This window comes from Dipteris shenzhenensis, chromosome 26 (assembly GCF_047967505.1).
Source record: "Dipteris shenzhenensis isolate YYH24624 ecotype China chromosome 26, Dip_SZ_1.0, whole genome shotgun sequence".
Taxonomy (NCBI): domain Eukaryota; kingdom Viridiplantae; phylum Streptophyta; class Polypodiopsida; order Gleicheniales; family Dipteridaceae; genus Dipteris; species Dipteris shenzhenensis.
Genome location: NC_141621.1, coordinates 12,001,200 through 12,027,145, shown reverse-complemented (window position 1 = coordinate 12,027,145; position 25,946 = coordinate 12,001,200). Strand labels below are relative to the sequence as shown.

Sequence of the window (25,946 nt, the reverse complement as noted above, 5' to 3'; positions counted from 1 at the left end):
CTAGGTCTCTACTACATCTGTTGTCAGGGACTATGTGGCCCATATGGTCTGAGTGGAAAAACTCTATGAATCTTTCTCTAAGAAGAATTGGGCCGCTTGACTGAGGCCTATCTCCATGCCCTGAGTATGTGCTCTCTCTGTTGGAGCACCTCATGAATGCAGGCAGCACCCCTGGTCTAGGTATGCAAGAAATCTGGAGAGGGGTCCAAAGTCATCCTTGAATAAACAGTGATATCGACCACGGATCTCATAGTACATGGGGCATCTAAATGCCAGGTGCTCCTCTAACTCAACCTCTTTGCCAACATCCTTCCAATCACATAGCATGCATATGCGATGCTCCTTGGGTGTCCCCTTAGCTTGGTCACTCTTGATATAAAGTCGATGTGATAATACTCAAAACTGCCCAATGAAGATCCTCAGTGAGTGCGGTAAATGTATTCATGTGAAACCCTCATAGAGATGTGTAGGCAAAGATCTATAGAGAAATTGAGCTTCACTGGAAGCTCCCTCAGCTCGAACTAGGTCTTGAATGTTGTAAGAGATCCTCTAAGCTCTCGAATGACCTAGTTCACCTCATGGTATCCAAGCGGGATAGATGGAGTGTCTAAGTTGTATTGAAAAGGAGGCAACCTATCAATGTGGAGCTTGAGTCTCCCGAACCACTTACGTGTCTATGCATACCAACCCCTCTCATCCCCTCCTTTGGCAAGACCCATGGATGAGGCCAAAGCTAGCCATAGAAGCCTCCCCAATGTTTAGGATCCATAATGTCTAACTCAGTGTAAATAGGTGAGTCTAGAAGACCACATCTAGCTTCAATGGGGAAGAGTTGAACTTAGCCTAAATGATATGATGTGGTATCGATGGCTTGCCTTCATCCGTGAGAGATAGATAGATAGATAGAGAGAGAGAGAGAGAGAGAGAGAGAGAGAGAGAGAGAGAGAGAGAGAGAGAGAGAGAGAGAGAGAGAGAGAGAGAGAGATAGAGAGAGAGAGAGAGAGGTAGATATATATATATATATAGATGGATGGATGGATGGATAGATGGATAGATAGATAGATAGATAGATAGATAGATAGATAGATAGATAGAGAGAGAGAGAGAGAGAGAGAGAGAGAGAGAGAGAGAGAGAGAGAGAGAGAGAGAGAGAGAGAGAGAGAGAGAGAGAGAGAGATTATGCAAACATTGACATCTAATGCTTTGCTTATACACACAAAGCAACTTGGCCCCAAATTAGCTCAATGCATTGTAATTGAAGGTATCCCTCCTTCTTGTCCAAGCATAAAAGTGTACCTTTAAGCATAAACCATCTTGCTACCGATTTGTCTTTCAATTGAATCTATCCCTTCCTCTTGTCCAAGGACTAAGAAGTTACCTCTCTCTCTCTCTCTCTCTCTCTCCCCCCCCCCCCCTCCCTCCCTCCCTCCCTCCCCTCCCCCCCCCTCTCTCTCTCTCTCTCCCCCCCTAAATGGACATGCATAATGCTAATGCAACAAGAGACTATGAATTCCTAGATGATTAGAAATTATTGAACTAGCAAATGCCTACACAAACAACTCCACAAAGGAGAGACAAGGGATCCAAGGACTTTGTTAAACCACCTCTCATTTCTTGAATGCATTCTCTTTCTGGATTTTGCAAAGTTTTCCTCAACCCTACAACTCTTTTTAACCCTTAATGCTCCCAAAGGAGGTGAAAACTAGTAGGTTGTAGAGAACACTAAGAGAACCTACGTAGGAGTGTGAAAAACCTTTATGGGCTTTAGGGCAACCACATAAGGCGTCCATACATATTGTATTATGTTATCTAATTTTGTATGAGATAGTCCACATTTGTATAGCCATCAAGGTGATGTCTCTTCCCTCTTCCCTCTTCATTGTGTGTATGTGTAGAGTCTTTGTTAGCTAAGCATTCAACTCACTTTGCCTCCAAATCTATGCAACTCAACAATATAAATCTTAGAAATTGATCTCAAATGAATTATTAGGCTTATTATCAGAAAATATTGTGGAGAACTAACCTACAAAGCTCAAAATCTCAAAAATAGAAAAGTTGGAGCTGAGCAAGTGAGAATCAGTAGTCAAAACCCGGCACCATGGTCACTCTCCAGTGGACTGCAAAAATGTCATGGATCTGCATCTGTCGGGCTGTCTTCCATTGTGGTGGATGGTGTGGCCTCCTCAACCTCTGTTCTAGAGAGCTATATCAAGTGTGATGCCTCATCTCGTGTGGTCTCCTCTTACGTGCTCTGGTCACTCTCCGTGTCATGCGCAGACTCGAGATCTCTCATTCGACAGGAATGTGCCATCTCTCTATGCTAACCCATGATGCTCGCATATCTGCTAACTCCTCTTCCACAATGTATTGAGGATCAATCTCTACATCGTGTGCAATTGTAAATATGCATAGCAATTTTAGAGTACTACAAAGGCGAAGGGGCTAGAAATCCTCTCCTTCTTTCTAGTTTGTCATGGAATCAATGCTTTGGTTCATGCCTTCCACTAAGGCTTCTTCTTGATCATTGCGATATTTCTTAGCCATCCATTGTGTGAAGTAGGTTCTCCCTTTGTCAAAATTCTTTTTCTAAAAAGAGATTTGATGAGGGAGGATATCCTCTGTCAAAGCATTGCATTTTTTGTAAGGAATTTGAGTGACTCTATATGATATTGCTTAAAAGAAAAGAGTGATTATAAAATAGGTTCTCTTTCTTTTGTGCATGGTTCTTGGAGATTCTAGCCTAATTCTTACTTGTGACTACCTATGTGACTATGTCAGCAACTTGTGCATACCCCTCCTTGAGTTTGCAACCATCTTGAACTCCATTCTTAATGCATATTCTCTACTCATTGTACCAAAGTTATACTGAAGGAACATTTTTTCCTATTACTGTTTCCACGCCTACAAAGAATCAAACTCGACATTGGATTCAATCCCAAGCTTTATTAGGTGTGCCTTGACTATGAAGCACTCTACATGTCCCTACATTGCAATATCTTGCCATAAACTCGTTTCCTTGCACATATGCTTCTCTTTAAAGGTCCAACTTGCCACCATCAATAACACGTGGGATGATAGTGCAAGCATACTAATACAATCTTTTGGGTTTTCAGACTTGTAATAACCATGAAAAAAGTGTTAGATATCAATGCTCCACTCTCATGTAACTACCCAGGAACCAGCTAACTCTACTTGTAAGCCCCCCATATGAGGAGAAGGCATTTGAATAGTTCGGTTATCCGGTAGGTCCTGGTTTGGACACCAGATGGGGGCCATGTGTGGCCGGATGGCTGGACGGCTTTAGATAGAGTTGGCACATCGCCAACTAAACTACATGCAAGTGTGGGAAGGCAACCCATGACTGACCGCACTGAGGGTAGACAGATCTTTTCCTGAGGCAGCCCACTCTCGAGTTGCGGGGCCCATTTGGAGCCTCAGATGATCATGGATGGCTGTGGGCCGAACGGCGACCATAGGTCAGTTGCTCTATTTTGCGCACTGGTTCTATCGTGTGGTTGGTGGTTTCGGGACTGACCCCCAATCGACCATTTTGGGCGGACTGGGTCAGTCACCATATTGGGCCTAACCGACTACGACTGGTGGCTATATAAGAGCAAGCCCGTGAAGCCCATTTCATCACTGGCTACAGCAACCCTGATTCCTTAGCATTCAGCCTCCATCTTCTACTATTTCCAGCTTGCCATTGAAGCTTCTTTCACAGGAGCGCACGGTTGGGAGGCAGCACCATCTATTGTATCAATTCAACAGTAATCAAATTTTTGATTCTCCATACTATCTGGTTTTCTCTCTTGTGTACGAGATCTTGTTATCTATTGAGCACATACGTTGTATTATTTTCTTACATGGTATTAGAGCCTGGACTCTAGCAAGAAGATTTGGTAGTGTGTTTGTGTTTGCGAGCAGATTGTGAGAGATGGCCCAGCCCACAAGACTGTGAATCCCACTGTTTGGCGAAAGCGGAAAGTTGGACGGCTCTAACTATCCACTTTGGAAGTTCAAGATGAAGACCATCCTAAGCACATACGAGCTTTGGGACACTACTACTGGGGTGGATGTGAGGCCGGTTACGAGACTGGATCCAGCCAATGCAGGACAACAGATAGTCCAACAGCGGATGAGATCCTCGCGTGAACAAGAAGAAATGCAGATGCATTGTGTTCTATTGTCTGCAGTGTAAGTGATTCCGTCATGGCATTCATTCAACATGTCACTATAGCGGAGGAGGCATGGACGGTCTTGAAAAATCAGTAGGAGGCCACGAATCAAATACAGATTCAGATGCAGATTCAGAATCAGGAGACTCAACTCACGAATGAGAAATTGTCTGAATCTGAAGCGATAGAGAAGTTCATCACCAGGGTGAAGAATTTGCACGATCAAATGACTGCGATTCGCATCACCATCACCAGCAAGAACCTAGCACAAAGGTGCATACGGATTCTCCCACCCAAGTACGATGGTCTTGTTACGGTGTTGAATAAACAAAACATAAATATGCCCCTTAACTTTGAGAATTTCAGTGTGATGCTTTTGGAGGAGGAGATGCGTCAAAAGATGAGGACTAGAGAAGATTCGGCTTTCTGGACCGGATCAAAGAAAGGTAAGGGTAAGGACTCTGGTAACCCATCTTCTTCTGATGATAAAAAGAGAAAGAAGAAGATCAAGTGCTTCTATTGCAACAAGGCAGGGCACAAGCAGAATGAGTGCCAAAAGAAGATTGCAGATGAGAAGAATGGAGTAAAGAAAGAGTCCAACAATAGCACGTAGGCAGTACCAGTAGAACTGTTCATAGCAATTGAGGAGATTTGCACGGAAGTAGTTCATGTACTTGCGGATGACCGTGGATCATTGACAGTGGTGCATCATGCCACGTGACCAGCCGCAAGGATTGCTATACCTCTCTACAGCTGGTAGGGAATGACATCCCGGTAGCAGTCAGCTATGATGTGAAATGTCCAGCAAAAGGAAAAGGTACGATTGCTCTCAAGTCAGATGGAGTTGTGAAACAGTTGTCGATGTTCTTTATGTGCCAGATATCAAGAGGAACTTGTTGTCTGTTTTCACGATCACAGATCGGGACCTCAAAGTTCAATTCGATAAGACTGGTGCATAGATCTTGGATCTTCAAGGGAAGGTCATTGGTAAAGGTACACGGTGCAACAACATCTACGAACTCTCAGTTTTCAGTGCTCAAGCTGATGTGAAGAACACTAAGCTGTGGCATGAGAGGTTTGGTCATCTAAACCTTAGTTCTTTGAAGGAGATACATAAAATTGGAATGATTGCAGACCTACCAGAAATTCAGATCTGCCCGATGTATGTGAAGCTTGCATGATGGGCAAGCAGCATCGGCAGCCCTTTCCTAAACAGGCCAGCAAAGCAAAGGCTCCTCTAGAGCTCATACACATGGACCTCTACGGGAGACGGAAGCCTTGGGTGGTTCCTACTACTTCATGACGCTGATCGACGACTACAGTAGAAGGATATGGATATACTTTCTGAAGACTAAAGATGAGGCTTTTAGTAGGTTCAAGGAATGGCATGTAATGGTCGAGAAAGAATCGGGGAGGAAGGTGAAGAAATTGAGATTAGACAGAGGTGGAGAGTTCACATCGACCGAATTCGAGAGTTACTACAAAAGTCACGAGATCAAGAGGCAGAAACTTCCGCCACATACATCATAGCAAAATGGAGTAGTAGAACGCAAGATGCGCGTCATCTGCGAAATGGGCTGGAGTATGATGAAAGGGAAAGATTCGCCAAACACTTTCTGGGCTGAAGCATGTAACACTGCAGTTTACATTCTCAATCATAGCTACACAAAGGCTATGAATGGGATGACTCCACTGCAAGCCTTTTCTAGTAAGAAACCTTCAGCTGCACATTTCAAAGTTTTTGGATGTGACTATTTTGTGCATGTCCCTGATGCTACCAGGACCAAATGGGAACCAAAGAGCCGAAAATGTATTTTCTTGGGCTATAGTGAAGAGGGGAAGGGTTACCGTCTCTATAACCCTGTTACCAAGAAGGTAATTGTAAGTCACGATGTGGTCTTCTCAGAACAGCCGCATCAATTGGAAGAGGATGCTTCCTTCCTAGACAACCAGGACCAGGATATCCATCCAGTATCGCCACCAACAGCAGACCGAACTCTCCCAATGGTGCTTAGGAGGATTCAAGATAAAGAAGATGAAGAAGAGCCTGCAAAACCACAATGGCAACGGCTATTCTCGAAGTGGGTAAAGTAGCTTTTGGATGGTAGAGAACCTCCAGCCATTGAGGAGGAACCATCCAAACACCGCCGGTTCAAGAGATTAGAGGAGCAAAGAAGGGCGCAGGAACACTTGGTCAACTACACGTTGATGACAGAGGTGATTCGTGCTGATGAACCCAAGTGTCTTGAAGAGGCACAATGTGATGACAGGTGGATGGAGCATAATGAAGAACAACACTTGGGACCTTGTGGATCGACCACCAAAACACAAGGTAATCGGAACCACGTGGGTGTACAAGACCAAGTACAAGTTCGACGGCACGTTGGATAAGTACAACGCTCACTCGTGGCAAAAGGATTCGCATAAGTACATGGTTTTGATTATCAGGATACTTTTACTCCCACAACTCGACCACAATTCATAGTGTTTTGGCTTTAGCTGCCCAGGGAAGTTGGCTCGTGTTTCAGATGGATGTAAAATCTGCCTTTCTGAATGGAGATCTCAAGGAGGAGGTATACGTGGAACAACCACCAAGTTTTGCGATCCCCGGTCCAGAAGGTAAACTCTACAAATTGAAGAAGGCACTTTACGGGCTGAAACAGGCCCCACGAGTGTGGTACCAGTGAATTGATGCCTACTTTCTACAAAACGGGTTCAGGAGGAGCCCATCTGATGCAAATTTGTATATCTTCAGAGAAGGAGGTAGATGTATGATCGTGGTCCTTTATGTGGATGACCTTGTCATAATAGGGAACCATGAAGAGAAGATCTCGCAGACGAAGCATTTGCTAGGAAGAGAGTTTGAAATGATAGGCCTCGGACTGATGCATTTCTATTTGGGGATTGAAGTTTGGCAAGAGCCAAAATAGATATTCATTTCACAGCTGAAGTATGCTGGAGAGATAATGAAGGCATTTGGCATGGCTGAGTGCAAGACAATTGGTACCCCTATGGAGGTTGACGTGAAGCTCTCAAACGAGGATTCATCACCACTAGTGGATGAAGCGCAGTACAGAAGGCTTGTGGGTAGCTTGATCTACTTGTGCAACACGTGACCAGACAACAGCTTTGCGACTGGTGTACTAAGCAGGTTTTCCAATAAGACCCGGGAGAACCATTGGAGGGTAGGGATGTAGGTGCTAAAATACATCAAAGGCACACTTGATTATGGCATCACCTATACCAAGGGCAACATCTTGACCAGATTCTGTGACTCGGATTGGGCAGCAGATGTGGACAGCAGGAGATCAGTGATAGGTTATTGTTTCTCACTTGGATCTGGAGCTGTGTCATGGGTCAGCAAGAAGCAACCCACCGTTGCTCTTTCTTCTACCGAGGCTGAGTACAAATCAGCATGCTTTGCTTCTTGCGAGGCAGTGTGGTTGAGGAGGATTTTAGGGGACATGGGTGTAGTGCAGAACAAGCCTACGCAGTTATCATGTGACAATCAGAGTTGCATGGCGATTGCAAAGAACCCTGTGTTCCACGCTCGCACAAAACACATTGAGATTCAATATCACTTTGTATGCGAGCTCATCGTGGATGGAGAGGTCGACTTGGTGTACTGTCCGACTACAGAGAATGCTATGGACATCTTCAGGAAGGCTCTTGGAAGAGACTTGCTGGAGAGGCATCTTCATCGACTTGGCATTGGGCCGAAAAAGTAAGTTCACTTGCGGGTGGACATTGAGGGGGGGGTGTTAGATATCAATGCTCCACTCTCATGTAACTACACGAGAACTAGCTAACTCTACTTGTAAGCCCCCCATATGAGGAGAAGGCATTTGAGTAGCTCGGTTATCTGGTAGGTCTTGGTTTGGACACCAGATGGGGGCCATGTGTGGCCTGATGGCTGGACGGCTTCAGATAGAGTTGGCACACTGCCAACTAGGCTACATGCAAGTGCGGGAAGGCAACCCATGACTAACCACACTGAGGGTAGACAGAGCTTTTCCCGAGGCCAGCCCACTCTCAGGTTGTAGGGCCCGTTTGGAGCCTCAAATGATCACGGATGGCTGTGGGCAGAACGGGGACCGTAGGTTAGTTGCTCTATTTTGCACACGGGTTCTATCGTCGTGTGGTCGGTGGCCTATTTTCGGACTAACCCCTAGTCGACCATTTTGGGCAGACTAGGTCGGTCACCTTATTGGGCCTAACCGACTATGACTGGTGGCTATATAAGAGCAAGCCCGTGAAACCCATTTCATCACTGGCTATAGCAACCCTGATTCCTTAGCATTCAGCCTCCGTCTTCTACTGTTTCCAACTTGCCATCGAAGCTTCTTTCACAGGAGCACACGGTTGGGAGGCAGCGCCATCTATACCCTTCCTCCTGGAAACCTTTTCCATCAGATATGTACTAGTAGAAGAATAAATTTACATCCATTATGATGCTTGGAGTTCTAATCATCTTGTTAGAGATGGATGCAATACATGATGGCTTTCAGAAACTTGAAATCTATACAATTTTACAATATATTACATACTTATTCATCATCAACATCTACAAGGCGTGATCCAAGCTGCTTGGCCTTGGGAAATTGCCACTAATATCATAGGTAGAATAAGAACATAAATTGGTTTCTAAAGGGAGTATTTGACCTTTCAAAACGAAAATTTTGAGATAATGACCTTTTTGCATGAGCCATGTGCACCTTGCTGTGTAAAGGGGTAGCTTTCCTTGCAGCCTTCGGCTTAGAATCCTCACCTTCCCATTATGAAAGAGCTCAAATAAGCTCAAGTGAAACCTCGTTTCCCCCAGCTATCTATGCAACATCTATAGAAATCCATAGAATCTCACATACCAGTTCAAGAAATAAACATAACAATATTCATTGTATTAGAAAGAACATAGAAAGATTCAGATACTAGTAGCATTTTGGCTTGTAACATAGAAGGATGCAAATACCAATGACATTTTGACTCGCCCCATCGTTAGCATCAAACTGTGAGGCTGATGCACCAGCACCACCAAGAGAAAACTGTGAGGCATCATTCCAACCCCTCCTTTTGCTCGAGAAGAAAGGAGAATCCTTCCATTCCTTGAAGAAACAAGCCCTCCTAGCTGAGGCTGCACGGGAGTCTTCCTGCATGCTCATCCATACGGCCATCAAAGTATGTATGGTGTCTGTCCAGATATCTGTCCAGATACTAGCTAATGTGTATGAGGGATGAACCTGAGTTCCCTCTAATGCCTCTGTGCATCTGGCTCTCTAGATATTCCAGGTTGCTATGCTCGCTAATATCTCCCAAGAGGTATCCATAGAGGCATGTACTGCTGCAAAAGGAAGGTGTGGTACCACATCCAAAGAATAGGACTCAACCTAATGACGTCGAATCGAAATGGCCTGAGAAGAGTCATGTCTCTCATAAAAGACCTGAGGCCCAATAAGAGAAAGCCAAGCCACTGAGCCCCATGTCATAAAGAATGGGGAGTGCACAAAGTGACTGAGAATCCTGGCTACCCCCATCCAAATCATCCTCGCATGTCTGCAATCCCATAAGCAATGCGAAATCGTCTCTAAAGCAGAGAGGCAACGAGGGCAAGTAGGGTCGGCTCCGAATCTGGAATTCCAAAGGTTCACTGCAATCCCACCATGGATAGAAAGCCAAAAGAAAAGAGTGATCTTTCTATTCCCATGGGATTTCCAGAGTCTCCTCCAGAAGCACCTCAGCAAATCCGAAGTGATATCAAATGCCTCCCAATGAGGAACTCTAGATGGTCTCCAACCCTACTACTTAGCTAGAATCTCTTGGCATTACTGACCATGTAGCGAAAGAAGGGGATGCTCTTCTCTCGATGCCCTATGTCAATCCACTCCCACTCTACAAGGTTCCACTGCAGATACCTAATGGGAACTCCCCGTAGAGCCAAAGCCTCCAAGATCCAGTGGAGAGAAGCCAGGGGTTTGGTTCAAGGAACCACTCTGAATCAGATCCCTACTCCAAAAGACCTACAACCTTGATAGGCTGAAAGGCAGACTCAAGCAAGATGTGCTCTGTGGACCTGAACAATATGCCACCATCATGCACATAAAAAACCAAGGCATCTCCATGTGCATCTCGAAAGGAAAACCTGAAGAGGAATACTCCCTCTCGTAAAAGAACCTGCCCAAGTGGAGCAAGTGAGAGGCATATCATCTGTGTCTACCCAATCCACTGGAAGGGCTGCCTTAATTTGCAAGATCCTCCCTGCATTCCCTCAGAGATGTCCTGTCAACTGAGATTTAGTCTCCTCTTGAAGCCTTCGGAAAGCTTTCCATGACCCCAGAGATGAGGCAGGTCCCCTCTTCTATTTGGACCACTGCATGTAGTCTGAAGCACCAAGTGGTCTGCCAAGATTATGCAAAATACAGTCATTCACATGACCGGTTGCCTATCAATCTCTTCACGAGAGGAAGGGGGAATCCTCCGAAGAGTGCTCCTAAAGCTAGCCCATGCTTTCAAGATGGTAACCATGAGAGGGGATGAAGGAGACCTGAGGTGTGCTACAGTGAAGATCCATCTAATACTACTCATCCAGCCTCCTCCTGAAGAAGGTGTGCAAGTCTGTATGCTGCTAATAAAAAATTCCTTCCATGGCTCTTGCCCTAGCATAAGTCCCCGCACCACCATCTTGTAGAGTAAAGCTCTACACTATAAATTTGGATCAATAATATTGAGACCCCCTTCTTGTGTAGGGAGGATGAGGGTCTCCCAAGCCACCCTGACTAATGCATCTATTGTGCCATCAAGCCCACTCCAAAGAAAATTTTTGATCCATCTCCTGAGCTGAATGATGCAATCCCTAGAACGGGCACCAGCAAGAACAAACAAACCAAGCCATGGCCAAGAGGACCTGGTTGACCACCACAACTCTAGAGGCAAGGTCTAGCTTGGTTGAGCCCCAAAAGAAGAGCTTGCTCCTAATGCTCTCCAACACCAGAGCAAAGTGTTGCATGGAAGATTTATCCAAGCCGACCTGGCAGCCCAAATATCTGGCTGGCACACCCCTTTGAACCCAAGTGAAACCTATGTCAAGCCCCCAATGTGGAGTGTCCTTGTCACTGATCTAAAAGCCATTGGATTTATGCCAATTTATTCGCGCCCCCACCGCCAAGCAAAATAAATCCAATGCTATCTTGAAAGAAGTGAGCGTCTGTCGTGTGGCATCCAAGTAAACTACTATGTCATCTACCAACTCACTGTCAAGTAATCCTCTTCTCATTTGATGGGAAGTCTCAGCCCAAAGATGTCAGCTTGAGATCTGATATAGATAATCATAGCTTCAGCCACGAACAAAAAAAGAAAAGGAGCAAGGGGGCATCCCTAACGGACTGATCTGGAAATATGAAATCTCTCACCCCTTACCCCACTAATAAGCACCTGGCTATGGGCTGATCTGTCCAAAGAGGAAACACCTATGATCCAAGCATCTGTAAAGCCAAAACGTAGAAGGATGCCCTCCAAAGTCCCCAATCTACTCTATCATAAGCTTTCTCAAAATCCAAGAGTAGAATGGCTAAATTTTGGCCGTTCTACATGGCCCACTCTGAAGCTTTCCAAAAGGAGAAGATGCTATCAAAAATGCTTCTACCATGCACAAATCCCGTCTGAGTGTCATGAATAAGATCTGGGAGAAGGGGCTACAATCGAAGGCTGATTGCCTTGGCCAGAATCTTGTAACAAGCCCCCAAAAGTGTGATAGGCCTCCACTGGGACACTAAATTTCTGCAACCCCCTTTTGGGATAAGTGGATGAGACCCTCTGTGAGCGAACCGGGCATCTCGCCAAAGTCCCACATGCTCTGCAAGGCTGATGTAATGTAGTCTCCAATCATATCCCTAAATGCAATGAAGAAAGAAGGGGTGAGGCCATTCGAACTTGGGCACTTGCCCTTATGAAGAGCTAAAAGTGCAGTCTTGAACTCTGTGTTTGTGAAAGGTGCATCAAGCAAAACATGCATATCCGGTTTCACCAACTTAGGGATGCCCTGCCAAATAACCTATCTAGCATCCTCTCTATCCTGTGTGTTAGGATCTGTAGTAAGAAGGGTGGCATAGAAATCTGAAGCTATGTGCATGACGTCATCTGGATTTGTCAACCTCGTGTGAGTCAATAAGCTGAGATACAGTCTCTCTACTATGTCTAGGGCCAAGAGTAGAGAAAAAGTGTTTATTGACTCTGCCACCCATATGTATGCAGAAGGACTCCCGTGCATGAAAGGCATACTCTGCTCTTTGATCAAGCAATGTCTGCTAATGAGCCCTTGCTGCAGCAAGGCACTCTTGAATCCAAGCATATGAAGGCCATTTCAGCTCTTCCCTTTGCAAAGCTACCAATTGCTAGTGAATACCAATCTCACGTCTGAGAATATCTCATCTCCTGGTACTAGCAACCGAGTGGTAAAAGTCGCTAATACCAGAAAGGGTAGCAGCTACATGTGATGGAGATGGCTGCACACCCTAGACATGAGAAACCCATATCTGCAAGGTTGCCTCAGTAAGGTCCTCCTCTGTATACAAGGCATTTGGCATCCTGATGCTGGCAGAACGACCTCTCAAGTGAGGCTTTGAGATAGCTAGCACAATAGGAAAGTGGTTTGAAGTGGAAACCCCAGCAACAATGCATACCAATCCACCTCTGTCTAGTGCCCCAATCATCTACGTAGAATCTGTCAATGCGTGCATGAATAGGCATCTACTCCCTCCTGTTTGACAAGAGAACAAGAGGGACTATGGCTGAATAAGAAAGGCATCGTCCAACCAAGTATCTCTGCCACAGTAGTGAAAAAGGAAGGCATCCCAACCTGCTCTCTCCAAAGAGTGAAGTCCTCCTTCTCTTTCCCCTTTTTTGTCTGGTCAGGTAACTCAACCATGTTGAAGTCACCTCCAATCACCCATGAATCTACATTGGGAGCCCAGGAGAGCAAATCCCTCCACATAATGACACGTTCCCCTCTAATGTCGAAGGCATACAAGTTGAGGAAACCGACCTTACGCCCTCCAATCAAGATAATAATCCACTGAGCCCTAGAGGGGATAATGACTCTATGTCCAACAACTAAGGGGAGAACCGACTGTGAAACTGAAATAGAAGTGCCTCCCCTAGTGCCCAAGGCCATGACCAAAACGTATGGCCAGAAAGTAACTTGCTTGACTAGCAATCCCTAGAATCCAGTTTGTGTTCTTGAATAAATAAGACATCAATGGAACCCCCAGTTACACCTGGATGATGCTGATCCCGAATCATCAGCTGTCTGTAGCGGCGATGTGGGATGGCACCTAGGTCCTGTATGTTCTAGCTAACAATCCTCATTAACAGGAGGATGTAGAATGGAACACCTTACCCGACCTAGTGGCATAAACAAACCCCTCAACAGGGGAAGACCTCCTGCTTGCCAAGGGAGAAGCTGCAACTGGGGAGGAGGTCCGAAACTGAAGCGTCTCGGACTGTGTGAGGTAAGACTGGAGGGACAGCCTGAACTGAAGCAGAGTCAACTAATGCATCCTCGTAAACTGAAGGTGGAATCTGCACACGAACCGGAACCCAACAAGTTGTGGTGGATGACCTTAAAGGTCGTGAGGCACCGAAGGCAATAGGCGGCGATACCAAAGGAGCGCTCTGTTGATAAGGAGCACTCTGGTGAGTAGGAGCTGTACCACCACCCTGAGGACCACCCTATCGAGGCCGAGGAGTAGGTGCTAGACTTGTACCACCCCCCTGTCAAGGCCAAGGAATAGGTGCTGGACCTGTACCACACCTGTATCAAGGCCGTGGGGCAGTTGCTGTACCAGAAGGCTTCTTGGGCCTTTTCTTTTTCCTGGGGCAATCCCTGGCAAAGTGTCCAATGGTCTGCATATCCTGCACTAGTCCTACCTGCCTACAATCTCTACTCTCTGGTGAAAAAAAGAGCCATCTGGGTGCTGAAGCATAACATGGTCCACCATGAGGTTAGGATCCTCCTCTAGGTATCCCATCAACCCTAGTTGCCTTTGCTACAATCACCGGCAACCCAGGGAGGGGGGATCTTAGCAACCACACCGAAATGCTCCCCAATAATAGGAAGAAGTCGATGGTAAACTTGGGGAAGCCCAGGAAATTTGATGAAGAGCCAAAAAATTTCCTTGTCTACCTCCACTGGGTCGAAACCAATATTGAAGGAGTCAAAGAAAATCTTCCTGTGCCCCAAGTGTAAAATCTTAGCTTTGAGCAAGGTGCTCGCAGCCTCTGTAGTGTCAAAGACAACCTAGAAAATACCTCGTCCCAGAAGATGAACATCTAAAAGTCATGGAGTGAGGTCTGGGGAAAGGGCCACAAGCATCCAGTCTCTAGCTTGGAATCTGGGATGCATGATCTTATTATTTATAATGGTCTTGTTAGATGGCCCTCCTCAGATGGTTTTACCTGCTTCCCACATGGAGGGGACTCTAGCATTGTTGATTACATCATGGGATCCCCTGCCTTCGCCTCTTGTATCACTGATTTCACTATCGCACCCTCTCCCCCTGGGGCCGATCACACATACCTCTTCTTTAGTATCTCTACACCCCATCACACAATACCTCCCACTCTGCAGATCACTCACACCACTTATCATGACATACATTTTGACCACAGCCTCTCGCCTATTTATTCATCTTGCCTTTACATACTTCTCACATATATTGACTTTATACCCTTACTAGAGGACCGTGCTGCTTTGCTCACTACACGAGGCTGCCCTTCACGCTTTCCCTCATACTACGTGCTCCACTCGTCTACCACAACCTGGGACTGGTCCCTTGTTATAGCTGGTACGATGATGAGTGCAAGGCTTTACGCCGTCAACTCAGATTCAAAACCAAAAACCACCTCCCGAACAAACCAGAGATGCTACGCAAGTATCGTCGATTGTTACGTAGGAAGAAGCTTGACTTCATTCGTTGAAACAAGGAGGAACTACTGAATATCTTGCACATTTCAATAATCGGGGTGTGAAGGATGCCGTGATGAAACTTCATAATGGCTTAGCGAAAGATCATGAGGGCCTATGCAGTGAATTCATTGCATATGGAATTAATCTCCTAGCCCTGATCTTAGCAAATCTCTTTAATGAAGCTGTTTGTCTGGGGTTCCCATGCACTTGGATTGTTAACACTATCTCACCCATCCACAAGGCAGGGGATCCCATGAGCCCGGAGAACTACATGACCATTATGATCAAATTTATGCATCAGTGCTTGATTCTGAGGTTAGTCGATTCGCAGAGATGCACAGACTTAGAGCAGATGGACAGGCTGGATTCCGACTTGATCATGGGACCATGGATCACATTCTCACATTTAGGTGTATCATTGAGAAGTGAGGGCATGGAAAGAGAGGATTTATTGCTACTTTGTGGACTTCCGCAAAGCCTTCGATACAGTTCTGAGAGCCCGCCTCATCAGGTGCCAACAGGACTTGGGTTATGCCCAACAGATCATTTGGGTTGTCATGGCACTTTACGAGAGGGTCTCAGGCAGAGTTCGGACAAGGTCTGGATGGACAGATGAGATCACGAGTACTATTGGGATCAAACAAGGGTGTCCTTTATCACCAACCCTGATTGGCCTATATATTGATGAGCTTGAGACAGTTATGCAGACACTTGGGAGGGATGGATGCTCTCTCGTTGGCACTCTGATTCTAATGTGGCACTCTTATCTTCCTCAACAAAGGGTCTCTAGAGACACCTAGATGCACTACAGTCCTTTTGTGATTCCCATGATTTGAAGGTCAACCTTGGTAAAACCAAGGTCATGATCTTCAACACATCCCGAGCTGCTATGCACCGGAAGCAGTTCACCTGTGACCGGGTCACCAGTTGAGGTTGTTTCGTCATATACATATCTAGGCGTTCTCTTCTCTCGACCTATCTTTACTATGAGATCGGCGATGCAGGCTCGACTGATACGCTTCATTGGCGAGATTAGAGAGACAGTGCTTCCACTCACATTTTCAGGACCTATAGACCAAGGGCTTGCTTTTTGACTCCTTGGTCCGCCTAGCGGGGATGTATGGCAGCCCTAGTTGGGGGCCGGATCTGTAAGATATAGAGTGGGCTCGAGTGGAGTGCCTACAAGTTCTCATGCTATCACAGATGATTCGCAGTAAGCCATTGGTTCCTCACCAGATCATTCTGGCTGAGTTTGGTCATCTCCACTACATCTTGATGCAGCATTTTAGGTTATCACCTACCTATATCGGGTTAGGAGGTACAGAGATTTCCCTTCTGGACATAGCAGATTACCGTGGCTAGCATTGTCCTCCTCTATGGCACTATCAGCAGCAGGTGATCATAGATGCTAGTTTGCACGCACAGAGAGATGGTTTGAGCAACTGGGACTCCACATGGATAGACCCCCCCCTTCTAGTAGAGCATTGACGCGCCTTTTTCCCCTCTCCTATCTCATGAGTTCAACCGGGTCATTCATGAGGATCTTTTGTAGCTACACACACTTAGGACCTGGTTGGGACCGAGTGAGCTTCTAGTGAAGCTTAGCAAGGGATCATTGTTTACATATCATAGCAGAGGGTTTTATCGACCCACCTAGATATACACAGATCCACCTACCCCACTCACTAAGGATCTCTATTGGGCAGTTTCGGGTCTCTTTACATAAACTTTGCATCGAGAGTGGCAGGGCTGAGGGTTTGCCCAAGGAGAGGCGCATATGCACATTACGTGACATCTAGGAGATTGAGTTAGAGGAGCATTTCATTTTCAAATGCCCAATATACTATGAGACGCGAGGACGCTTTTATTGCCTCTTCAGAGATAATTCTAGGATATTATCTCGCTTTCTCTCCTTTCCATACGAGAGATGCTTAGCTACCTTTATTCACGAGGCAGTCAGACATAGTGAGCATCTACTTCGATCATGGAGACAGATTCAGACCTCCTTGATAGACTCTTCTCAGAGCTCGATCATTGAGTTCTTCTAGCCAGACCATGCGGGCTCCCACACCATAAGACTCCGCCATGATCGTGACATAGAGCCATCGACACGACAGCTCAGAAAGAGGATTGATGCACAGATTACACTTGGAGAGATTTCTTCTCTGTTCAGAGTTGGGGCTCCATCGACAAGGGCCACTGTAGCCCTTATTAGACGTAGAGCTACGACCAGGAGACGACATGGGACCACGTCCAGCAGCTGCCAGCACTCTATTTATGACTTTATGCCCTCACTACCTCATCCCCCTCAACGCCTTGATGATGAAGATGTTAGTGTTATGTAGGCGGTCATCATTCTGACATGACTATGTAGCACTCAGCACTTATCATTCTGACAAGACTACATCATTTGCATTCTACATTGGAGTGGATGCTCGTTCAGGAGGTCCACCCACACACCTTGTTTGTATTAGGATTTTTCAGAGTCTCATAGACCCATCGGTCTTTCGAAGACTTTAATAAACTTTCTTTCTTTCTTTTTTTCTCTCTCTCTTCTCATTCAATTATTTGGTAGGCACCATGCTTACGCAATCCAGTAAAGACATTCCTCTCCAATGGGCTGAAAAATGTTTCGCATTGAAAGAGGGCAGAAAGAGGCTTTTCTGTTTCTGTGCAACAAATAGTTCGATGAGAAGTGTGAGGAAGCAAGACAAAAGGTGAAAGCTGCAACATACCCAGTTGAGCTCAAGATGGCATGATGCAACAAAAACTGTCACATGGGGGAAATGACGGAATTAGAGTTGAATTGACAGGGGTCAAGCCTACTCTAGTGATCTAAGTGGTTTCTGGAAGAGGTCGATGCTTGACGAAATTGGGGAGGTCAGCCTGGAACAAATGTTTGCGCATGCTAAGGCAGTATACAGGAAGGTGGGGTGAGACTGAATGCCTCGAGACTGTGGTAAGGTTGTAAATGCACATTGGTATAGGAGGGAACAAGAACTGCCTGGGCAAATCAGCCAATGGGCTGAAGACCATCATAAGAGAGCAACAGGCCAGCTGATTCCTGCAAAAAACACAGTACCACTGATCACTTACTGACCCTGCATGCCTTCATGGAATGAGGGCCATTGAGCGTAATGTTCCCCCTGGTGCTCAGTTTATTTCAAGAAGGCTTTTGATGTCGTCCCCAAACTCAACCTATGGCCAAGAACGGAATAAATAATAAAGGGTATCCCATGAGCATATGGTAACCGTTGCAAAAATGCACTATTAGAAGCCATATGAGCATTCCTAGATTACTTGGCTTCCTTTTTGTCTTTTTCCTTTAAATCGTATGAGAGGAACACATAGCTACCCTTCCTATCAATTCGTTTTCCCATTGATTCCTTACGTGTCAGTTTGGCTGGAGCTTGGTCCACCATATTTGGTTTAAATGTAATTGCACCATCTAATGAAAATTTGGGTTGCCCAAACCGGAGTGAGAAATGGGCAATTAGTGAGCAATGATGTATGAATGGATTTTATTTGTACTTTGGCGCGTGGCTTGAGGGACATGGAGCAATTATGGGGAAGAGAGGGATGAAGTGGTAGGTGAGTTCACCCCTTCCTCACCCTGAGCCTTGACTTGTACATTCCCTTACCAAGTTGCTCGCACACGGGTCGAGGAGATTGGAGGTGCTCTAACTAAACAACCCAATCCATATCCATAGCCTCCAAACTATGGAGCCTACCTTTTGGAGCCACGCAGACCTGTATTTGCAAGAGAATGGTGATAGAAATCTTGAGGAACCAGCAGCTTGGCGTAGGGCTCAAGGACTGAGCAGTGCTAAGTGTTCAGAAACTTCTTGTTCAGGAACTTCTTGTCGAAAGGCCAGGGATACACTGCCCGAAGTTTGAACTCGACTGCCCAAGCGAACAAGGACTTTGCATGAATAGGTGACTTGGCATACCTCTCCATCAGATTTGCATTGTAAAATCTTTGGCGTGCTTTTGAAAATTTGAGCATGTGAATTGCCAGGTCAGGATGAAAGAAAGGATATCAAAAGTCGTCACCAGTGACATTGAAGTTGAACAAGGCTGCCAATCTCCCCACCTTGTTTGGTTTATCCATGTCAAGCTAGAGCAAATGCTGACGGAACATGTAAAAAAGGAAGAAATATATGTGGCATGACTCGGCAGACAGCCATTGATTTTTTTGCTATTTGCACACGATGTGGTTCTCTTTTCACACTCTCAAGAAAATGCAGAAATCTTGAGATACTTTGGTCAACGTAGTGGACTTAAAGTGAATGTAAGCAAGGTCTGCACAAGGATAGCCAAGTGGACACTTCGGACACTTTCAGATACTTGGGGTTCAGGTTCATTCCAGCCATAAGTGGCACAGAAGCATTTAGAAGAGAATAGAAGCAGGCTAGCCCAATGCTACACTTTTGAGATCACGTGCAAATCTGCATAAATACAGTGCTGGAGTTGCCACCAATCTTACTGTAAGGTTTGAGTTTTGGGAAGCAGCCTCTCACAAGACAAATGGAACAACTTGGGAAATTTTTAAATGGTTTTAGAGCTGCTTCGGATGGAAAGAGTTAGATATATAGCACAAGTGGAGATATAACACAAGTCTGAAGCATTCCTACAGCAAAGGCTCTTAAAGTCCTGCGAAAGGAGCACTCAACAAAAAAGTACCGCTACTATACATACCACACAAATCCAAATCTATAAATCAAGATGTGAGACAAGGCCAGAGGAACGACTTTATCTCGTTTGCAAACAAGAAGCGGTCGATACTGAACAACATGTCCTTTTAAAATGTGCCCTTGTATGAATCAGGTTCCACCACGCCCTCGAAGGACGACAGACCATCGTTCACTTCCTTTGGCAATGAGACCCACATGCTACATACATCTCCCTAATCATGGAGACACTGGCATACTAGTGGTAACTTGTTCTCACGTCTATTTCCTTGCCCGTCGATAGCATCATCGAGACTATTTGACGGTCGATGACTTCTCAACTGGTCGAATATGATAGGCTTGGCGTGTTGGCAGAGGGCGACTCTTAAGACATGCTGAAGATGCTGCACGGATGCTGCTATCTAGTCTATATAACAAGATATTCTTCTTGTATGTGGAGATAAGAGCTACGTGTGTTGCCTCTACTTCATTTTTATCTATGTGATGCCTTCGTTTCATCAGTCTATGTGCATGTCGGAGCATCTATAGTATTTCTCTTGTCATTTTATGTAGCCCAGATTGGGTTTTGTGTTAGAGCCTTTGTGATTGGGCTGCACAAGAAGTCCTCTTAGTATATGAGGTCATTTCCCCTTTATAAATAGTTGATATTTCTTATAAAATCTTGTTATCTCCTGTGATTGAATGCATTCCAATTTAAAGTATTTCATGCTTTGAAACCAACAAACCTCTCTAAGTTTCCCACTTTCGATGGCCAAAACACTTGCCCAAATCCCGCTATACCTCTTGAGGGGCTGGCCCTCCCATAACCAAAGGTGCCACTATGCCTCGTCCTTCTTTAGAGTGATCAATGCTAGGTCTATGGTCCACCACTCCTTAACCAAGTGGCCCACAAACTTGATCATGTACCACTCAAGCAAGTCCAAGGTTCCATCCACCTCTGGATCTCCATCAAACACTAGCTACCCTGAGGGTCCAATATTTGCATGGAGCCCTTGGGCTTCTCTCTTAAATGGTTTGTTCATTGCAGATCAAAGACTAGCAAAATATAAAGAGGGGAGAGGAGAAGAGTGGAGATGAGGAGAGAGGGCACAACTAGAGAGCACACCACAAATGACTAACTATACGCTGGATTTAGTTAAAAATGTAGAATATATACAAACCCTTTTAGGGTTAGGGTTAGGGCATCTAACCCTTTCCTTTATAGCACTCTATTGGGTTAGTGCTATGCACATATGATGTTGAGCATGGTTTCTCAACACCTTCTCTCAAGATCAACATCATGAAGTAGGCATTCCCTCAAGATGATGATTCTCGGGAATCGAAGAAGGACTGAGCATTACTTCCATCACACCCCTTTAATGGGAATGTCCTTCCTCTACGTCAAACCAAGAGATTGTCGGTGCTTCTTAAAAAGCTCTTTGTCGAGTGGGTTAGTAAAGATGTATGCAACATTCTCTTTACTATCACAATGCTGTAGTGTGATGTCACCAAGTAACACTCTTTCTCTAATGAAGTGCTCTTTGACATCAATGTGCTTTGACCTGGAGTGATATATTGGATTCTTGGCCAATGCTTGAGCCAATTGATTATCACTATATATTATTGTTGGCTTTGACTTATCAAAGTAATCTGTTTCAGACAATAGGTCAAAAAAGCCCTTCTTTGAAACCCATAAGCAATGGTCTCTATAGAAGCTGAGCTTCACAAGGAGCTCAACCAGGTCCTCAATGTGTGTGACTAGAGGAGATCCTCTCGGATGACCTGATTCACCTCGTGATGTGTAAGCAGTCTTCTGAGCCATATAGCTTCACATGCACCTGTAGTGAGTGCCCTATACTCTACTTCAGCTGAAGATAAAGAAACAGTTGGTTGTTTGTCTTACAACCATGATATAGTACCTTGATCATCTCTGTGTGGATATCCTAGTCTCATGATCTCCGGCATATTGGATGACTTCCTCTGTATTCTATTCCAAATTGTCTTGTACCTTTGATGTATCTCAAGACTCTTTTGGCTACATTCCAGTGAGACTATTTTGGATTTACCATAAACGGTGCAAGTGAACTTACTGCATAACAAATATTTGGTCATGTGATAGTTATATATATAAGAGATCTGATGAGCTGCCAATAGTACCTGTCGTTGATGGTAGGCTTTTCTAAATCTTTAGTGAGTTTCAAAATTTGTTCCATGGGAGTGGCTGCAATCTTGCAATCTGCCATATGAAACTTCTTTAAGAGACTATCAACATACTTTAGCTCACTCATTAAGGTGGTGTTTGAATCTCCACAGAACTCAATACCAACACAATAGTGCATAAGTCCAAGATCTTTCATGTCAAACTCTGCAAATAAGTCTTGTTTCAACCTTTTGATGAAGTTATCATTGCTTCCAGTCACAATTAGATCATCTACGTACAAAAGTGCAACAGTAATGTGTTCCCCTTGAACTTTGTAGTAGAGAGTATGACCTGAGACTTTTCTTGAGATGGCAAATCTGATTCTCTTTTCCTGGTTCAACATAACCTATTGGTTGTTGCATGTAGACTTCCTCGTCTAGGTAACCATTGAGAAAAGCATTCTTGACATCTAGCTAGAACACATTCCATCTTCTGAGTGTCGCTAGTGATATCAAGAAGTGTATGGAATCCATTTTTACTACTGGAGCATAAGTCTCATCATATTTTTGACCATATTGTTGTGCAAATCCTTTTGCAACTAGTTTGGCTTTGTATCTTTCAATGCTTCCACCTGGATTGTACTTCACTTTGTACCCATTTGTTTGCTGTGGCTTTCTTTCCTAGTGGAAGGTCGCATAATTCCCAAGTATTATTATTGTACAAAGCTTCCATTTCTTCATTCATAGCAGTTTGCCATTCTGGCTTGTCAACTGCGTCTTTGAAGTACACTTGCTCTTCTGTAGCCATGATGGTAGTCATAAGAGCATAATTGGTAGTTTCAACCTGAATTGCTTTGCCTTTCTGAACATATGTCAATTTGGCAAGTGGTTTGCTTTCCCTAGGTGACCATATGAGTTGCTATTGCTCTCTCAGGGTGCTTCTGGAAATTCTTGCTCTTCTTCATCAACCTTTTTTTGTAGATGACTATGTAATTGGTGTGTCTATCTCTTGTGTATTTGAGGTTTTCCATTCTGATTCCTCATCAAAGATTACATCTTTGGAGATAATGACCTTTTGGTTGATGGGATCATACAACTTGTATGCTTTGATCTCTTCACTGTAGCCAACCATGATGCATTTAGGTGACCACATCCAATTTCCTATGATGGACATCATATATGTGGGGTTATGCTATGCAACCAAAAATGCAGGGATGCCCAATGCGTGGCTTGTGTCCAGTAAATGCTTCATAAGGTATCATACCCTAAATCGGTTCAGTAGGAAGCCAATTAAGCAAGTAGTTTTTAGTGGCTATTGCTTCTGCCCAACACTGATTTGGAAGATGCTTCTCATTGAGCATTACTCTAGCACTGTCTATTAAAGTGCCATTCTTCCTTTCAGCTCTTGCATTTTGCTAAGGAGTGTCTGCACAAGTGAATTGTCTTTGAATGCCATTACTTCTGCAAAAATTCATGAATGTTGAAGACATGTATTCACCTCCTCTATCTGATCCCATGGCTTTGAATTCTTGAAATATGGAAAAGACTTCAGATTTCTCTTTCAGAAAGTAGACCCAACAATATATGTTGTAGTCGTTGATGAAAGTCACGTAGTAAAGTGAATCATTGATGCTTTGGGTCTTGGCATAACCCCATACATATGTATGTATAAAATCAAAAATACCTCTTGCTTGAGAGGTGCTTCTACCAAAATTGGTTTGCAATTAAATTTTCCAAGAAATTGAAGCTTAGGAATTCCAATAGCCATATTCTTATTTCTGAGCTCTATCAAGCTTTTGGAGTTGACATGGAATGCAACTGGTACTGAAGCTAGCATTCTCAACAAGCATCCTTCCTTGATTGCTTTTCCTACTAGCTGATATCCTCTGGATTTATCTCTGATCATGCATTCATCTCCATCAAAGATGACTCGATAGTTGTGTTCTGTCTTTGATCAATTGACAAGAGGTTTTTGTTGAGTTTTGGAACATAGAGTACATCTTTCACCAATTCTTTCGTACAAGTGAAATTGTTCATAGGGATACTACCATTCCCTTCAATTCAATTTGGTGTATTTTTTGTTGTGTAGATGACATTCTTCTATCCTTCTAATGGTTTCATCTTTGTGAACCATTCCTGATGTTCTGTCATATGAGATGATGCACCGCTGTCGATGTACTAAGGATCTTGATCTGCTTGATCGACTTGATAAATAAATTTCCCTTTTGAATTGCAATCAGTGTCAAGATACATTGTTTCAATCTTTTCCATATCCTCTCGCAAGAAATACATTCTCAAGCTCATTGACATAATGATTGTGACTTGAATGTCCACCATGATGGTTTCCTCTTCCCCTAAAAAATTCCCTCGATTGTTGCTTGATTGACCACCTTGGTCGTACAGCTTCTTGCGGCAATCTCTTTCATATTGTCAAAACTTATGATAGTAGTTGCACTGAATGTTTGACACGTTGTTGGATGCATTCTGTCATCCTTGGAATCTTTCTTGGTTGGAATGATTTCCTCTTTGTTGATGCTAATGTTGTTGAGGATGATGCTGATGCTGATTTTGACTTTGATTCTAATTTTTGTTATTGATGATGACCACTTCACTTGAATGATCTACCTCTACCTCGGCTTCTATCTGAAGTTGTGAATGCTTAATCATTGGAATGACCTTTGCATGCATGAACGTCTTGCGTCTTGAGTTCTTCACCAAGTAAAACTAACTGGAGTTCTTTCAATATTGGAATTTGCTATTGAATGGCTATACTCTCCCTCTCCTAGTCCATTCAGGATGACTTGAACCATTTCTATGGAATTCATGGTCTCTTCTACTATTGCGAGTTGATTGTTATAATCCTTGATCCTGAGTACATAAGCATGACCGGTTGCATTGTGCTATTGTTTGCTGAAACTCTAGCTGATTTGGTTTCTCAGTGTGAGAAAATTGGAAGTGTTCTTGGACTCATAAAGAGCTATGAACATATCCCATGCTTCTTTTGATGTCATGACAGTGTAGAGCTATCCTAGCATGACATCTTGCACATTCTGATTGATCAAATGATATGCATATTTGTCTTTCTTGTCCCATTCTGCTTGTGCTCGTGCAATGGAAGAATCTGCTACTACAGGCGTGGTCACTGTTGGTGTAGCTGTAGATCCCACTATAAATCCTACTGCTGGTGCTACGGCTACAAGTGGAGTAGAGCTACTGCTGGCTGGATCATCCAATGGTCTAGGTGTAGACCCATCGAAAAATTCCCATTTGTCTTGAAGTACAAGAATGGTCTCCATTTGGTGTTACCATGTGCCATAATTGGAGTTGTCTAGCTTAGCAAGATGCCTCCAAATTGAGGTTGCTAGTCATACACATGGTGCAAGAAATGTACTCAAAGTGTCAGTGAAATCACCATCTGAATCAACTACAAAACACTGACTGTATCAAGTGAAATCTGAACTATCGGTGAAGATAGAGCTGCAATATATAATCTAATCTATTACAAGACTTTTGGAAAATGATGTTGGGAATAGCCAAGAGGATTTAGAAGGCTTGAAACACTGTGCACAATGCCGAAAAATAGCCAAATAGGCTTTACAATGATGGCATGTGTGTGTGAAATCAAATCATGTGCACTCTGCCCACTGAACAATCAGTTAATGCCTCTGAACACTTTAAAGTCTACTCATCATTGAATTGTGGAATGTCGGGTTTCAGGAAATGTGATGATGTGAAACCGCATGTAAGCAAAGGGACTGGACTCCGAGTAGGAACTATTTAGGAAATTTTTGGCATGGCGTCGATTGGCTGCTTTGGAGTTCTCGCTACTATAGATGATCTAATGTACTCTGAACTAGGTCTAGAATAACCATCGAGCGATGAAAAAGCAGCAAATAATTCATTTTCTTTGTTCGTTTTAGGTGTTGGGTCATATATTCTCAGATTAATTGACATAATGCATGTGACTTGAATGTCCCCACCACGATGATTTCCTCTTCCTCAAAA

General features: G+C 44.2%; 1 long non-coding RNA gene across 2 annotated transcripts; it reads right to left on the bottom strand.

Annotated features, from left to right (window-relative positions):
- Positions 1-8,637: 8,637 nt before the first annotated feature.
- LOC147884676 (uncharacterized) lies at positions 8,638-20,087 on the bottom strand. 2 transcript variants are annotated; one of them, XR_015543523.1, is made up of 3 exons: positions 19,881-20,087; positions 9,145-9,268; positions 8,638-9,012 (listed from the first exon to the last, which is right to left on the bottom strand). It is a non-coding gene; the product is annotated as an uncharacterized LOC147884676 (long non-coding RNA). The 2 variants fall into 2 exon arrangements; XR_015543524.1 differs by having other exon boundaries at positions 8,638-8,943.
- Between the last annotated feature and the right edge of the window lie 5,859 nt (positions 20,088-25,946).